The sequence below is a fragment of the Podarcis pityusensis genome, assembly GCF_964106645.2.
Source record: "Podarcis pityusensis genome assembly, chromosome: 11".
Classification (NCBI taxonomy): domain Eukaryota; kingdom Metazoa; phylum Chordata; class Lepidosauria; order Squamata; family Lacertidae; genus Podarcis; species Podarcis pityusensis.
Window position 1 is genome coordinate 24,565,113 of NC_138036.1, and position 17,673 is coordinate 24,582,785.

Here is a 17,673-nt window from a genome sequence, read left to right on the forward strand (position 1 = left end):
TTAAAATTCATGGCATGGAGGGCTTCAGTAAGACTTGAGTAAATTGTGGAGAAATGATAGGGATGCATTTCAGAATGAGTTGTATATGCACAGCTGTTTGGATAGTGCATATACATTTGCCAGATAAGAATTTCAGAAGTATGACACTTTGTACAGATGTGGTGCTCACACAAAGGAACAATAACTTGTAATTCAGCATATTGGCAATGAAACATCCAAATGTTTGCTAGGCATTGCTTCAAGTTCTAATTTGGAATATAACACGATCAGCCTTTTCTCATTTAATGCTTACCGGGGGCGGGGTCACCTTCTGTCAGACATATCTACAATTTGTTTTCTACAGATTTTCTTGGATGCAGAATTCACAGCCTAGTGTAGGGTTTGCACTGGCAGAGCACGTTAGATGTTCAGTAGTTGCTTTCAACAACATTTGAGGCTGTGAAATGAGCTACATGAATGTTCATCAAAACTGCAAAAGGAAACCGCCTGTAAGCGCCAGCAAACAGTTGCAGAACATTTTGTTGAGCCTCTCCAGCACCAGTAATTGTTGTAACTTATTATCCAACAGTATCATTCCAGACCCAGACTCAGTGAGGGTTTCTTTTCTACCTTTTATAAAATTCCATTGAAAGATCAAACTCTTACATCTCCCACATTAAAAAAGATAAGAAGTAAACTGCAATGAGCAGCTGTGAGTATGCTGTATATTTCATATAACAAGTGATATGTAAAACTGCAGTCTTATTGCAGAGGAAATGCTCTAGTGCACATCTTTCCATTTTAGTCATCTTGTTGCTGCTACATTCTCTTCATATTTGCAATTTAATTATCCTCAAGGCATACATATGAAGCTAAAAGTGACTTTCAGTCATGTCACATATAAATGGCTTTTCCTCTGTAGCTGTTCAGACAGGGGGATGGGTTCTGTTTGACTTTGAGCAATCTACAAGGGGAAGTTAATCTATCAGCTCAATAGAAATGGCTGCTAATTTTAAATGGCCAGCTTCATCTTTCTTCCAACAGAAGAGCCCATTTCCCCCCTCCTATAAAATTGTCTCATAATCTAAATGAAGCCATTCCCATGTGTGTTATCAAAAGGTAATAGTTCATGCCTCAAAGTTCTCAAGGGTGCGATTATGATGATAACAACCATACTCTGTATCATGTCTTATCGATTAACTAATAAAATTCAGGAGGGGGAGGACTGAAGACATTTCAGAGGTCACTCTAAACATAAAAGAAGTATATTTACCTTGCTTTACCATCCAAAAACAACCACCACCCTAACCCTTTTGAAAAGGTTTTTGTAAAGGTGCAACTAGCATTCAGTGTCATGTCCTACTTATAATTAGTACATCATTTTTGTACAACTATACCTGGGCATATAGTAGTCCAGCATAGACATCTTCAGTCAGAAATAAATCAAGACCTGCAAACTCTATGAACAAATAACCATGGCTTGAACCCTAAATTTGCTCCTGCAGGCAGCAACATATTCTGAGCAGAGTTCTGCTCCTGTAACACTCCCACCAGTGGAATCGGGGCTGGGTGGGAGGGAGGTGATTCTTATGGATGGTCCCTTGCTCTTACAACCTAATGTGTAACTCTCCCATAAAATCTGCTTCAAATGATTTGGGCATCCTCTGGAGCAGCATAAGAGATGGTGGGGGTGGGCTGGCAAAAATGGCCTCCTCCTCTGGATCTCAGTCACAAACATGAGTACAGTTATACCTTGGATCCCGAACGCCTTGTGAGTCGAACGTTTTGGCTCCCAAACACAGCAAACCCAGAAGTGAGTGTTCCGGTTTCCGAACGTTCTTTGGAACCTGAGTGTCTGACGCAGCTTCCACGGCTTCCGATTGGCTGCAGGAGCTTCCTGCAGCCAATCAGAAGCTGTGCTTTGGTTTCCAAACATTTTGGAAGTCAAACAGATTCCGTTCAACTTCTGAGGTACGACTGTAGATTAAACCCTTCTGCTTGTGGAAGCTTAGGATCCAAGCCAATGTATATATTCTTCATCAATGACTTATTACACATTTGAATCAGGGTCTTTGGGGGGGGGCTGAGGTATATAGTAATTTTTAGAGTATATACAACTGTTCTAAATGAAGGTGGCTAATGAGAATATGAAGTAGCCTACCGTCTCAGTTGCTGGGAGTGAACTCTGTTTCAGCTCTGAGTCACCACCACCACCTTTGTTTTTACATATATCATCTCCAAAAGTCAGTTTTTAACAAACTTTTGAAAACATTTAACAAGCCAAATGTCCAGGAATTGTTCTGCACAAATTTGCTTGAAGCACTTTAGCAGATCTATTCTAGTAATGACCCTTTTGGTACATTTTGCACAAAATGAAACCATTTGTGGCAAGGCTGATACTGTGGAGTTCAGCTGTGCCACACCAGCAATTTAAGGCCGGTCTTGACAGTTTTCCATGTTGTAAAAAAACAAAGAAAATGGCATTTGCTGTGCTAGACTCTTTCTCCAAAAAGTTACTGCAGTTAACATCAGAATTCAGTTTAGATCCTAGATGTAATTCTAAACCATAGTTTGGTATCATGGGCATGAGCCGTGTAGTCATGTGCTCCCTCCTCCTGCTTTCATCAGCACAAACCATTAAAAAATTATTATTATTATTACTACTACTACTACTACCGTTGTTGTTGTTGTGTTTATGTGGCACTCCATCACCCAGGTTTTCTGGATCGTTTTCTTTAAAAAACCGTAAAATCTAATCTGACATGGCATAAAACCTGCAGAAGAAGATAAAATCACTTCAGCACCTGAATTTCACAGATCTTAAAACTCCAAAAACTACTTGCCCTTATGTCTGAACTATTACACTATATTTATATTTTTTAAAATGGGGGATCAGCCATGGCATGGCATGTTTCTTCTTTCCAGCAGTCCTAGGCACAAATCAAAACCTGTATAGCACTTAGCACATCTTTGTTTGAATGCCTGCTATCTCCTCCCACACCCCACCTTAAGACTGTGACTAAGGACAGACACTGTGACTCCAACAGCAGACAACTTTCCCCACCAAACATTACTCTTGCTCTGTTTACCATCCAGCCTGAGGAAGAGTCCTGGATAACTCTGAACTTAGCACACAGTTTTCTGCCATTGTAGTTGGTCATGTGAATTTTGGTGTGTATGTTTTATTAAGCTATAGCCTATTTGGACGAGCAGAGCATGTGAGAAGGCCAATCTGTAAACCAGCTGTAGTTTTTAAAATTCTACTTTAGTTATGCAAACATTTCCAGATTTTAAACAGTGTGCATATTGAAAACTCGACTGTTTTTGAACACTAGAATATAAAAAGGTGCTTTTTCTAAAATATAGTCACCCTTCCTTTTGGCTAGGCTTTCAGGGCCTTCATTGTCCTCCCTGTTTCCATAAAGAGGCTGATACCAAGAGGTTCACCGCAGGAATTGCAGTGGGACATAGATAAAGGCACTTTGGACAGTCTTACCTCACTAGGTTCACATGTGAGGAGATGAGTCAAAGTGGACAGGATAGCCTGCATAAAAAATGAGCGGTTAAGTCTCAAGGCACAGAAACAACATGATTTCCGCCCCAGTGCTGTGGAAAGGATGACTTCAATGCGCTCACTCCTCTGCTGTCACATTTTTGACATGTTACGGATACTCACGTCAGAGCTGAACAGATGTAATCTTCTGCGTATGCTTCAACTGTTTATATGCCTTCAACAGATATGTCTAGGCCCTGAGATCACCAACCTTTTTGGGCTCATGGACACATTTGCAGCCTGGGCAACACACACAGCAACCAAGCCCACACAATTTATTATATTGGCTACAACAGAATGCTTTTTTCAAGCCTAATTTCAGGGAGGACCCTATGTGTGCCAGGGGAGGTTTGCAGGTGCCATGCTGGCAGCCCCTGTTCCCGCCAGTCAGCTCCTCACCCCAAAACACACTCAGAATGGCTTCATATACACATTGTACATTTAAACACAACTTGCCCCGAAGAATTCTGGGAGCAGAAATTTGTTGAGGGTGCTGGCAACTGTAGCTCTGTTGGTAAACTACAGTTCCCATGATTCTTTGGGAGAAACCATGTCATTTAAATGAATGCTGTGTATGCAGTTAATAGCTTTCTATATAACTAAGACAGATTTGTTCTAACCTTGATATTGATTAGTTTGATGTAATCACTGGAGGCATTCTGAGGCGGTGTATATACCATACCTTTAAAGCACATGGCTCCCTTCCCACACAGAATCTGGGGAAATTTAGTTCCCACAGAGCTACAATTCCTAACACCCTCAACAAACTATAGCTCCCAGGATTTTTTGTGGCAAGTCATGTGCTTTACATATATGACATATGACACGTGCACATCTGCATTGGGATTACAGTGGTACCTCGGGTTACAGATGCTTCAGGTTACATTCGCTTCAGGCTACAGACTCCGCTAACCTAGAAATAGTGCTTCAGGTTAAGAACTTTGCTTCAGGATGAGAACAGAAATCGCGCGGCGGCGGCAGCAGGAGGCCCCATTAGCTAAAGTGGTGCTTCAGGTTAAGAACGGACCTCCAGAACGAATTAAGTTCTTAACCCGAGATACAACTGTAGAAATTTAAATAAGGTTAATGTTGTTGCATTTGTGGTGGGCTAAAAAAGCTAGTCTCTCCCTTGAGTTCACCTTGGCATCAGAATGTGTCCCAGAGTGCTAGAAAAGCATGATGCCATAACTCGACTTGTGGAGAAAATATCACCTTAAATGGCACCTGTGGCAAAATCCCAAGTGACTGAGGCTAGTCTTGGCGCTTGTAAATCACCCCTCAGTATGAATCCCTCAAACGACTGTTTTATTTTTCAGATGTACCTCAAATTTGCCTGTTGAGTTAAATTGTCAAGAATCATCGTTAACTAAACAGGAAAAGCAGCGTCATAAATCACTAGGAAGAAAAACGCACTACAGGCCTGGCGCCTGGGAAACAAGAGCCTAGCAAAACAAAAACACCCTGACATTGTGGGGCATTTGGAGTTGATTTTAGGTTTGCTTATCTGTTTATAACAACCATGAAAATGTTGTTAGTGTTGGAGACAAATAAAAGCGACAAGGGGCAAAACTCATTTCTGAGTTAATGGAGGAGTCAAGAAAGGCTCGCCTCAGGATTTCTTTCGGATTAAATGCCAAATGCTGATCTCAGTGCAGCAGGCGTGACTCCCATTTGAAGTTCATGGCTGCATGGACTGGCTGCTGAGGAGAGGGGACTTCGCCTCACTTGCGGTCTGTGAAGACTTGAGCACTTGTTCAGATTTTGTTTTTTTTAATTACTTTCTAGCCCTCGCAGTTCCAGACTGCTCGTAATGGTGATCAAAGTATGTCTCAATGGGTCAAACCCAGCAAGCGATTTAAAATAAAACCCTCACATCTACTTGCCCTGTCAGAGGCCTACATTTACTGTTATGCACACAGAAAGCTCACACCATAGGGGTGCTCTGCTGATTTCTGCTTATATATTTTATTTAGATCATTTCTATTTCTTTATTTGCGGATATCTTTAACAAAATCCCTCTTTTTCTATTATTTTAAAATATCACTCTAATGCAGCTTGAAGAATTTAACAAAAGAAAATGGGGGAGGTGGTGCAATTCTTCCGAGGTACCATTAGGTAATAACATCATTCAGGAGTGCCAACTTGAATAAAATATTGGAGGGGCCCAGGTAAGCCCCGCCCAGCATAATCACATGACACATTTCACATACACCATTTGAATGGCAATGCCCATCAACTTGGGAATATTTTATTGGGGGGGTGAAGCCCCTAGGAGCTGGCTCCTATGACATCATTATTATTTGTTTGCCTTTGCAGTTGCCTGTGTAGGGGTTGTAAGACCCATCCACTGTGCGCATTTAGAAAATTTCTATACTGCTTTACATTAAAAAAAGCAACCTAAGTAATTTACTTCATATCTTAAAACATCACAAATACAATCTTGCAAAATGTCAGAATGCTATCAACACAATGGATATTTAGAGTTTCACCCTCCACTGAAACAAACAGAAAACTGTTCAGGTCATGAGCCTTTTGTATACAATCTCTCTAATCCCACAAGGAATTTTTCATATATGCACAGATGTTTGTTTACATATTTATGATAAGTATTCTGCAAATGGTCAACACAAAGTGCCTTACAGTATAGCCCAAACTAGTATAAACACATTTTAAAAGCAAGATCATAAAGACCATCATATATTTAAAAATAGAAAATACAGTATGAAATACATTAAGTTGAAGACACCAACATTTTAGTCCAGGACTTCAGAGATAAAACAAAGCACAATGACAGTTTCAAAACATCACACCAGAATCAGCAATCTGGAGCAGTCTGGCATATAAAAGTCTTTAAGGCCCTTTTAAAAGCAACTCAAGAGAGGCAAAATATACGTCCAGGTTACATGTCTGTATAACAGGACCCCTGGGTCTTCAGACTGCTAGACGGCATGCAAAACTCAAAATGTCAAGATCATTTTGCTCTCCTATCAAGTCCTGTTGTTATATCACCACTTAAGTTGCACTGGCTGTATCTACACAGATATAAAAAACACTATTAAAAAATGCTATGGGGGGAAAAGCTGCCAAGGCAATCTGCCATTGACTTTGGATTCTGCTCTACAGCGCCATCTGGTGTCACATTTTTATAATGCATTTTAACATTATAAATTGACCTGTGTAGCTGAGTCCTTAGGAAGACAGCAAGATATCTAGGCCTGGGCTGCTATGTATTAACTTTCTACTCTTGTGACCGAAGGGAACTAGATCCTAGCTCATTTTCTGCCTATTGACAAGTAGGACTCCATGTTTATAAGGAAATGTCAGTAAAACTACTCTGCGAAACCCAGATGCTTACTGGTGAACTAAACTTTTATCAAGCAGAATGGATAGTACCATTATTAGTTAGATAAGGAAAGCAATGCAGACAAGCACTTAGAAACACACAGAGAGAGGAAGACCATTGGTCCATCTAGTTTAGTATTGTCCATATTGACAGGCATCAACTCCCCAGATTTCAGACAGGGAGTGTTTTCCAGCCCTACCAGTGGATGTCAGGCAGGGATTGAACTGGGGACTTTCTGGTTGCAAAGCAGATGGTCTACCACTAAGCTCTTAGACGAGCAAGTCCAGTGAATCTAGTATTTTTCCAGTCAGCACAGATCTCTTTACAGATTGCTAATCACTTAAAAGAGCTTGTTATGAAAATTAGCTGTATGTTTGCCCTTTTGGTTAGCATAAGAATAGCCTATTGTAATTTTAAAAAAGGACGTTGAGGGACAAGCATTTAAGTCTGTTTGCAATGGTATATTCTGATGAGATAAAGTCTTCTATATTTGGAAGCTAATCATTTGATTGGACTCTTGTTTTTTTGCAGCTGTGCGAGGGCTTGTTGGGCACAAAGGCTTAAAAAACATCCAGAATATACAGAAAATGTTAATGGACATTATTGCTTTATGTGGATATGAACATAAGAAGAGCCCTGGTGGATCAAGCCAAGACCCATCTAGTGCAACATCCTGCTCTCACGGGATGCCTATTGGAAAGCTGCAGGCAGGACCTGAGTGCAATTGCACTCTCCCCACTTGCAGTTGGCGGGAACTGGCATTCAGAAGCTTATCACTTCCAAATTCCAAGTCACATTTTAAGCACAAATACAAATTACTCCTTTAGTGTTGGCCCCACCACTTTTGTAGTGTTCCCCCCACTTCCTACATTCAGTGCAAAAAAGCGGGCAGTAAGGTACAAGTTTTAAAACTAATCACTATAATTACAGGGGAGCAATCGGATTTCATTGGACTTTGGGAAATGTCATACCAAATAAATTCTCCCTTCCGAGTTCACCTATGGCCGAGCAGCTTAGTCCAATTATCAAACTTTTCTTTGTTTAAAAACAAAAAACAGCCCCAACAATTAATTACCACACATAGTTTTGCCTGCACTGGCCATGCAGCAAAGTTGTTTCCTTTCAATTGTCTGCCACTCAGATATTTAGACAGGCTGTCATTGCCTGCCACCCACTGCCCCTGCTGCCTTGCCCCAATTTTTTCAAGCCCTACAGCGTTATTGTTTGATGTGTCTGGTGAGGGAATTAAAGTAGATGAAGACTGAGGATACCACTCCCTTAGGTAATATGTATTCCAATTCCCTCCAGCTATCTTGCTGCCAATCCCATCCTCCTCACCCCAGCCTGACTCCCCTGCACTGGAGACTGTGGAATAATTAAAACTCCTCTCAATTAGGTGTGGCAGAGTTAGAGATGCAGCTGAGATCCTGCAAAGGTGTACATACAAACTAGCTGCCCTGTCAAGATGGAGTTTCTTGTAAACTACACAGATGCAGGTTAACTAGCATGCACAATCCAGCAAAAAGAAGGGTGGGGGAAAGGGAGCAATGATGTGCCAGAACAATTCTTGGAACCTACTTGAACCCTACAAAAAAATTGAGTGTGAGGGACACTTGATTTTGCTAATCATCTCAAATACATGTTAAAACTGCAGGAGATGGGGAGAGGAATGAGAAATAAAATATTGTGGAAAGGAGAGAAAAAAATAAATATGGAGAGAAGTGTTTTGGATCTAAGGAAGATATGTACAAAAAAAAACATGGTGGAAAAATGAGTAGTAGAAATGTGGAGGTAGGGGAGAAGATAGATGGCAAGAGAAATGTTTTATATTAAAAGGAAGCAGCATGGTCAGGTCCTACAAACCGTGGCTTACATGGAAGAAGAAACCTGCTTCCTACTCTCTTCAGTAACACAGTTACCAGGCCCCAACTTTTAAATGGCCCATGGCTACTGAGTGCCTGGGGTTTTGCATCCTTTGCAAACAACTGTGAGTGATTATTATGAAGCTATAATAATAATAATTTAATAATAATTTATTATTTTTACCCTGCCCGTCTGGCTGGGTTTCCCCAGCCACTCTGGGTGGCTCCCAACAGAATATTGAAAGCACGGTAAAACATCAAACATGAAAAACTTCCCTAAACAGAGCTGCCTTCAGATGTCTTCTAAAAGTCAGATAGTTATTTATTTCTTTGACATCTGACGGGAGGGCGTTCCGCAGGGTGGACGCCACTGCTGAGAAGGCCCTTGACTCTTGATAATACACATGTGTGATGGATACACCACAGTCTGAACAGTTCTGTTGATTTATTACACTTTGTTTATGGAAAGGCAAGCCTTGGTTTGCCCCCAGTCTGAATGCTTTCCATTGCTATATGTGTGACAGCATAAAGGTGGAAGCCACAGCAGAAAGCCAGAAACAACAGCAGAGAAACACAGTGGCTTGGATTGTCCCTAGCTGTAATGCTTGCTGCTTTTTGGGGTGGGGACCAGAGAGAAGAGAGACAAGAGAAAATGCACCCAGGTTCAGCAACCAGACTGGCACTTTTTCTTTCGTCAACAGAATGAGCTCACCCTGTGCCCACCCAGTAGCCTACCTGCATTCCTTTATTTACCACAATCAATAAACATCTTGGTAGCAAATGCTGGGATTTCAGACCTACCAAACGTTAAAATGAGGGTAGTCTTCACACAGGCAAAATCAAATGTCCTTTCACTAGCAGATTGGATGGGCCAGCACAAAGGAATTCTTAAGGACAGTGTTTGTGGTTGCAACTCTGTGTCAATAGAAGATGCAACTCATGTCTATATTTACTCATTGTTAAGATCACAGAAGGGAAGGTCATCCCCAGCAAAGACTTGTTTTTTTGCTGTCCATTGTAGAGAAGTATACAGTGGTACCTCGGTTTAAGAACAGCCTTGTTTTACGAACTATTCAGTATACGAACTCCGCAAAACCAGAGGTAGTGTCCCGGTTTGTGAACTTTACCTCAGTTTCCGAACGGAAGCCAAACAGTAGAAGGGCACTGGCGGTGGGAGGCCTCATTAGGGAAAGTGTGCCTCGGTTTAAGAATGGCTTTGGTTTAAGAACAGACTTCTGGAACGGATTAAATTCATAAGAATATCTAAATTTCTTGCTAAGGCTCTACAAATTAGTGCTATTAAAGGTGGAAATTATTTATCCTTTAACAGTTAAGAGCAGAAATGTTGTTGTTGTTGTTGTTGTTGTCATTTTCATGGGTATAATGGCTGTCTACTAAAACACAATAAACTGACTTGACTCAGTACAGCATAAGGTGGGGAAACCTGTGGTCCTCCAGGTTTTGCTGCGCTACAACTCCCATCACCCCTGACCACTGTCCCTACTAACTGGGGCTGATGGGAGCTGTAGTTCCATCTAAGGGCACCAACTTAGTGAAGGCTGAATTAAATAACAGATATGAAATAGTAAATGCCTGGAGCTGAGATGAGACAGCATGCTCAAGAACTTCATCCATGTAAGGAAGGTTTGACAGAGCTAAGTTTTACTTCCTTTAGAAGCATTCCCACCATAGCTCCAAGATCAAGTTAAATAGTCCTATTCTCTCAGCTTAAATCAGCTTAAATCTGGACCCATGACTCAGTATGCATTAAATCAGTCTTTAATTCTCATCCAGGATCAACCCCGAAATTGTATTTTTAACTGACATGGGTGTTTAAAAACAGCGCCCTCAAACTTGGAAGTTTCCCAACATTTTCTACAAGGAGCTCTGATGCTGAAGACAGATAGCACAAAGTGGTTTATGACGCTTTACCCTTTCCTGGTCTGTCCAACCTCCTCTGCCCCAAACACCGTTAATTGTGGCACTGCCATACACAGCTATGCACCCCTTCAACAACTTAGCTTCTCACTGCTGGCCCATGAGGCAGACAGAGTCAACCACCTCAGGTGGCAGAATTCAAGGGATGCCTCTGTGGGCACCCACACAGGTACACCCCCTGCCACAGCTGTGGGGGCTTCCAGGCTCCAACAAGATATTGCAAGAGCCCCGTGAAATCTCACAGAAGCTTTGTGGGCCTCTCACTAGATTTCCTGGGGTTCTTGCATGTTCTCAGCAGAACCTGGAAACCACAGTCTTATGAAAGCCAGATTTAAGGCAATTGTAACATTCTTTCAAAACCCTTTTTATTTGAATGTGTTTTGATGACATTACAGTTTGCTATTGCTGGGGGAATGCATTCTAAAATCTGCTGCAGCTTGTTTTCATATAGTATTTGCAAACAAGTCTGACAGGTGTAGCACAAAACTCTACTAATGACAGCCTTAAGGTATAACCCTAAGTAACCAGTCAAGGTATCAAGCTGCAGTTTTCTACACATAATTGGGTATGTAGAATGAGTGCTAACATTGAGAAATCAATTACTTAACACAGAAAGTTCCCACAGCATTTGTTTAGTTTCACGACCTGCACAAGACCATGATGCATCAATAAGAAGCAATCTAGACACACCAGAAAAGAGAGACAATTTTGCTAAATTCTCAGCCATGCCTTGATTTTCAGTATTTCAGTATCCTAACTGGGCCAAACTCACTCCTCTTTCATTGTCTCCACCATTTTTGTGTTGAACTATTATATGATATTATGAACTACAAAACAAACCCATATTTGCTCATCTAGATGCTAGTAAATTGTTGCACTTATTTACCTCCTCCACCACACGGCATCAGTTATCTTTTTCTGGCTCAATTGCATACTAAACACATGCGTGGAGTCAGTGCCCTTCTCCTGTCTAACCTATACACCCCTGTGTGGTTTTATATCTTTCATTGTTACTTTCCTGGCCTGCTTTTATGGTGTACTCCAGTTGGGTTTTCTTAAAAGACTGTATTTCTAAGCATTTCCTGAGAAGGCTGGGTCTGCCCTCTGCTTTCCATACATTTCCAATATATGGTTGGGCTAACCAAAATGTTTGAAGCACCTTTCCTTCCCCATATCCTTTGCTCAGTATTATATCCCTATAACCTGTCCTTATTCTGAAAAAGTATTTGATGTTTTCCTTTTATGGATTCGGGAGTACTCATGGTGAAAATCTTAGTTTATGGAGACACAAGTTAGAGTCTGATTCTGTTGTATTTAATTCAGTATTTAACAATACTTTTTACTCAGTCATGGCTCACACAAAGGCTCTGAACAAAGGCTTTGCCCACTTTAAAGATGCTCCCATTCCTTGGCTCTTGAGATCCTTTACCATCTATTATCTTGTTCAGGATTATTTTGTTGATAGGCATCAGCCTATGTCCATTGCAACAGGGAAATTTTTATATTCTTAAATAAAACATGGTGGGTTCAGTAGGAACCCAAGGATTGATTAATGGGATCAGGGTGGGGGTTGGGGGTAAAATACAGGGCTGGATTACAGACAACCCCAGACAGTGTGACCTATTTTGACAGGCTGACTATGTGTTACCTCTCCTATTTCTGTCTTGATTATTATTGCAATCTCAACCATTTCTCACTCTCATAAGATTGGCTTCCCTATTGCTTTGCATATGAATTTCTTCAGTCAGTCAGTCAGTCAGTCAGTCATTCAAAGAATCTTCCTGGTTCTTTCATTGCTCTGCCTCATAACCCCAGATTAGTCAACTCTTTGCCTCTTATTCTCCATCTCTGTATTAGTTACTAAGTATATCATCTGCATATCTGTGTAATCATGAATCATCCGACAATTTTATATTTTAGGAATGGCTTGTTCAAGCCACACAAAGTTACATTTGCTTGATCTTAAGTTATATCTTTTCCCCTGATAAAGTACAACCAGCACCGTCTGGCTACTGAAAAATCCCCTGAGCAAGCCCTTCTTATATTTGCATCTATTTATCAGTCCTAAAATTATTTGCAACCGTTTTGATGTTCCTCCCAGGCAAAACAATTAATGTTCTCTATTAATAACATCCAATATTATGCCCATATTCTGCAATGTACTTTGTGACGACATATGAAAAGTCGATCATATTGTTTAAAAAGTAAAAGGAGCATGTTGGCCTCGTAAGAATGGCCCCGTAAGAAACAGCTAAAAATCAATACTATTACCACACCAACCAAAATATTACCAAAAGCTTTTGTGTGCTCCTGAAATCTTTGTCAGGTTAAATGGTAAACAGATTTGGGAGGGAGTTGTTAAATGCATGGCTGATGTTGAAGTCATAGAGTCTGCATCTGGTTAAAGTCTTCAAATAGAATAGGAGTGGGGGAATCACAGATATTCAAATGTCAAGAACAGCTGGTATATCAATGATTTGACTGGTGAACAGTCCACTGTATGTGATTAATTATGTGGAAAGTTTGTATTAAGGCCTGTGACCGTCCCTTGAACAAGTGGTAAAATCTTAAAACTGACTTATTGAGGGGGGTTAGAGTTTATGTTTTGGGGCATGTAACAAAGAACATTTCACAACATATAATTCACAAGTAGGAAAGAAACACAGGTTCTTTCACATGTAAGATGGTGCTAGGACACAGGATTTTGGATGACAGATTGTGGGATGTGAAACACAAGAGCAGTCAAGTACAACATCCCTAGAGTGGACATAAAAGGGATGTCTGGACCAGCCAGTCGGAACTTCCTGTTTCTCCTAAGCTGGGACAGACTTCCTCTGCATGTGACTAGAGGTGGGCGTGGCCTCACCTGTGCAGGTAACAAAAGCATAGGACTGGCCGCCATCTCTGACTACATTCGTTGAAGAAGCAACATCTGCTTAGCCTAAAGATGCTCTCTTGGCTTCCAGCCAAGAGAGGACAAAGAGACTGTCTCTTTATGGGATGGTTTCCAGATATATTACTTTTCTAAGCTACGTCTGCCTTCTGGGATCCAATTGTGAACAGAATGTGAGTGAGTAAACACTTTTTATACTTTTATAGAAGACTGTGTCGTGTCTTATCTTTTATGAGGGACTAAAGGGGAATTACCTTTAAAACGTATTATAGAGGGTTTAGCAAGCCTGAGCAAACGCATCTACTATAAGTTTAAAGAGGTGAATGTTACTCTGCTAAATTGTGGAACTTGTTAACACAAGTTGGAAAGGATATAATTAAACAATATATCCTCTCCTGCATCCCTGAACATTCCCAGACAGATGAGACGGATCCACACATATCCAAGACAGACCAAGAAAATATCTGTATATGGAGAACATAACTAGGAGAATCTAAGATTTTATTTACCAATTATGACAAATCTAATCAATTTCACTTCTTTGCTGGTGGGTCAAAACCCCACCAATACCAGACTGTAGATTTGGGCTGCCAATCCTTTTCCACAACTCTCCCTCTTGAATGTACAATTACCTCTCATTTGGCTATATAATGAATGTTAGCTACTAGGGCTATGGATGGTAGGAACAGTTCACATCTGCAGTTTTATGTTTTTTCATCCCACAGACACGGATTTCTGCTTTAGTATCCTTGATATTCTTACTTTAAGGAATTGTGTTTCAATCATTCTGATACACATTCAAGTACAGATGGCCTTTGCTCCCAGTAGGATTTCCATTCTTAACCTTATCATACCCCTGGCTGATCACCAGAATTGATGCTTTTGAATTATGGTGCTGGAGGAGACTCTTGAGAGTCCCATGGACTGCAAGAAGATCAAACCTACCCATTCTTAAGGAAATCAGCTCTGAGTGCTCACTGGAAGGACAGATCCTGAAGCTGAGGCTCCAATACTTTGGTCACCTCATGAAAAGAGAAGACTCCCTGGAAAAGACCCTGATGCTGGGAAAGATGGAGGGCACAAGGAGAAGGGGACGACAGAGGATGAGATGGTTGGACAGTGTTCTTGAAGCTACCAGCTTGAGTTTGACTAAACTGCGGGAGGCAGTGGAAGACAGGAGTACCTGGCGTGCTCTGGTCCATGGGTCACGAAGAGTCGGACACGACTAAACGACTAAACAACAACAACACCACCACCCCTGGCTAGCTTGCACATCCAGACCCCAATAACTTCCCTGCCCCACAACTGATAGTAAATCAGAGAACTGAGCAGAAAGTGGGTTTGGGATAATTGCCCACTTCTAGAGAGATACAGTATCGTTTTCAGAAAAGAAACCTGCTGAATTATTGCCACACCCTTAACTGTACACTAGCTTCTGAAACTGTACCCCCTTGCTCTTTATCTTTCAAGCATGCAGAGAATGAGGACCAAACCAGACAGATTTTGAGAGGGCTCTTTAGATGTCAGTGCTTGGCTAGTGGAATGGCTGACACATATTTCAGAAAGCACTTCATGTAGTTTTCTGGGACGGACCACCCTTATCTCCACCCTATGCTTGTTGGTTTCAGAACTGCAGACTTACATTACAGTATGTGTAATACTTAGAAATCCCTGCAGGTTGCATTCATTTACATGCTTATTTTTATTTAAAGCATTTTTACCTGGCTCGTCAGCCAAAAAAGGACTCCTAAAGCAGCTTATATAAGGACACCTAGAGCAACAATCAAAACAACCACTGCCTACAAGTTTTACAATTTAAAATATGCAAGAAAAACAGGGAAAATATAAAGGAAGAGGAACACAAACAAAATCAGGCACCAGTTCTTAAAGTTACATAGTAGCTCTTACAATAACCAGTTGAAAAGAAAACCATTTCCCAACACTCCCTCTGCTGGAATAAGTTTCAAAGTTTGTGGCTAGCATTGTCAGAATTCATCCAATATTTTTCTTAAAATAGTTATAATGACAGAAACAGTTTGGATAAGAGCTAAACTGTTTAATAATTAATCACAGAGTCTTGTTTTTGAGATGTGGGCAGTCATTGTCATCAGTGCCTTTTAAGAAGAGATTATCGGAGCACTTCACAGGCAGCTGTACTTAATGAGAACTAAAACATGGTTTAGAACAAGTTTCTGGAAAGTTCCACATTCTTTCAAATAATACAATTCCTCTCCTACCAAAGAGAGAGGTAATTGCTGCCAGAGAAGTATAATGTACAAGTACAGGTGAATTAAAGTGCAACCAAAGCAATCACTGATGCACTGTGCATTGAATAGTGTATCATTTACATTAATCAGACCAATTTTCTCATCACTGTGAAGCAGCCTTCAAGGATGATCGAAGTATTTTGACACTCACTTCCGATGGTGGCAAAATGCCATTAATAACAGAAAGTCTTAGAAATAGTATAGCCAGGCACTGAAGAAAGAGATGAGCAGCAAGAATGTATCTGTCTACTCAGCAGGATATGATTGCTACTAGAGAGTGCATGTTTGAATTAAGAAGCTAATCAAAAACACACAAAAATCCCTATTTTGAAGCAACTGATTGGCATCTGTCATTCCCACTCCAGCAAAACACCCCAATCTAATTCTAAGCATGCCTACTCCAGAATAGGTTCTGCTGGTTATCAGTGACTTCCCCACCCCCTGCCTCTCCTAGGAGGTACATTTAGAGCTACAGCTTAAAGGATCTTCTACATCCAGAGATGAATGAACAAAGGAAACACCACAGTTAATTTCTTGCAGTATTCACACTAAATATTCTCATATTTTCTTTCACTGGTCTGATTAAGCTTTGAGAATCAGAAAAATGCTTGACAATCAGTTTGCTTTGTTCTCTGGTGACTGATTATTCACATAGGCCACCAGAGGGAGTGGCCTTCAATGCCTGGAATCTGCAGGGGAAATGAAAATCATGTTCCAGGACACCACTATACTTGACCCTCCATTTTCATAATGCAAAAAGAGTACAGAGGGCTCCCCAAATTCCTTATACGTTTTGTTTCATCAGTGTCTGTTGAATATAAGAAGTGCCCTTTAAAAGAAACAGACTTCCTCATTTTCGCCCATGTCAAATGTTACAGGTATCATTCTGATCACATAATAAGCCTTTTTTTCAGTCCATGCTGAATTTTCGATGTTTCCTATACTGGGTTAGATCAGGAGAAAAACATAAGGAAGGAGTTGCACCCCACCCCTATGATAGCACAGCCATACTAATCTCCTACATGCTTCTAATTTTTTGTTAAACTAATGATAGAAATCTTGGTTATTGATCTCTTACTGTGAAGTGCTCCAGAAAGACCTCACAAAACTGGGTGATGGGCAACAAAATGTCAAATGAAGTTTAGTATAAGTAGTCATAAAATGGTGCATGCCATGGCAAAAGAAACATTGCTTATCAGGCAAAAGGTGCGGTCCTGCTGGCACAGAAATGCTGGCCCAGTCATTGGTAGGCCAGTTTGTTGTAGGCTATAAACTTATACGCTCAGCCATCCCAAAGCTTGGCACAGTCTTTCCTTCAACAGTAACTGGACATTAAATGAAGGAAGAGAATTGGCACAGGATTTCATGCAGGTAATGTGAAGAAAAAGGAACAATACAATGATGGGTTTTGTTGCCCATTAACCAACCTCCTCCTCATTATAAAATCTCTCTCTCTCTCTCTCTCTCTGAAGGCACTCAAAAGCTAAGGGTATTATATACAAATGACATTGCAAGTCTGTCCAGAGTTTATGTTTCACAACAACCTCTAGCTACATTTAACAATATGTTATGTTTTATTTTAAGTATAAGCAGAAACTTATACTGAATACAGTAAATCATTTCAAGCAAATGCCTAACTGCTATTAAAAATGAAGGACAAAAGCTGGCAATGCTTTGACTGATCTGACTAGAGCATCTCAAGCTCAGAGGCTCTCAAAAACCAAATAGTGAGAATGAAGAATGGGCCCATCACCATGAGATAACACAGGCTTATTTTCTCCCCATAGAGAAGCAAGGTTACAGTATGAAGTGCTGAAGTTTTCATATCTCATTTTTAG

At 40.7% G+C, this 17,673-nt stretch overlaps 1 long non-coding RNA gene across 2 annotated transcripts in view; it reads right to left on the reverse strand.

Annotated features, from left to right (window-relative positions):
* Window positions 1-17,673, reverse strand: part of LOC308458362 — a 55,535-nt gene that overhangs the window by 5,355 nt on the left and 32,507 nt on the right. The window contains exons 2-4 of one of the 2 annotated variants that reach the window (XR_013977279.1): window positions 3,476-3,523; window positions 2,656-2,753; window positions 293-469 (exon numbers count right to left, since the gene is read on the reverse strand). This is a non-coding gene — a long non-coding RNA (uncharacterized lncRNA). The remainder of the gene's footprint in view (window positions 1-292; window positions 470-2,655; window positions 2,754-3,475; window positions 3,524-17,673) is intronic. The other variant, XR_013977280.1, reaches the window with a different exon arrangement.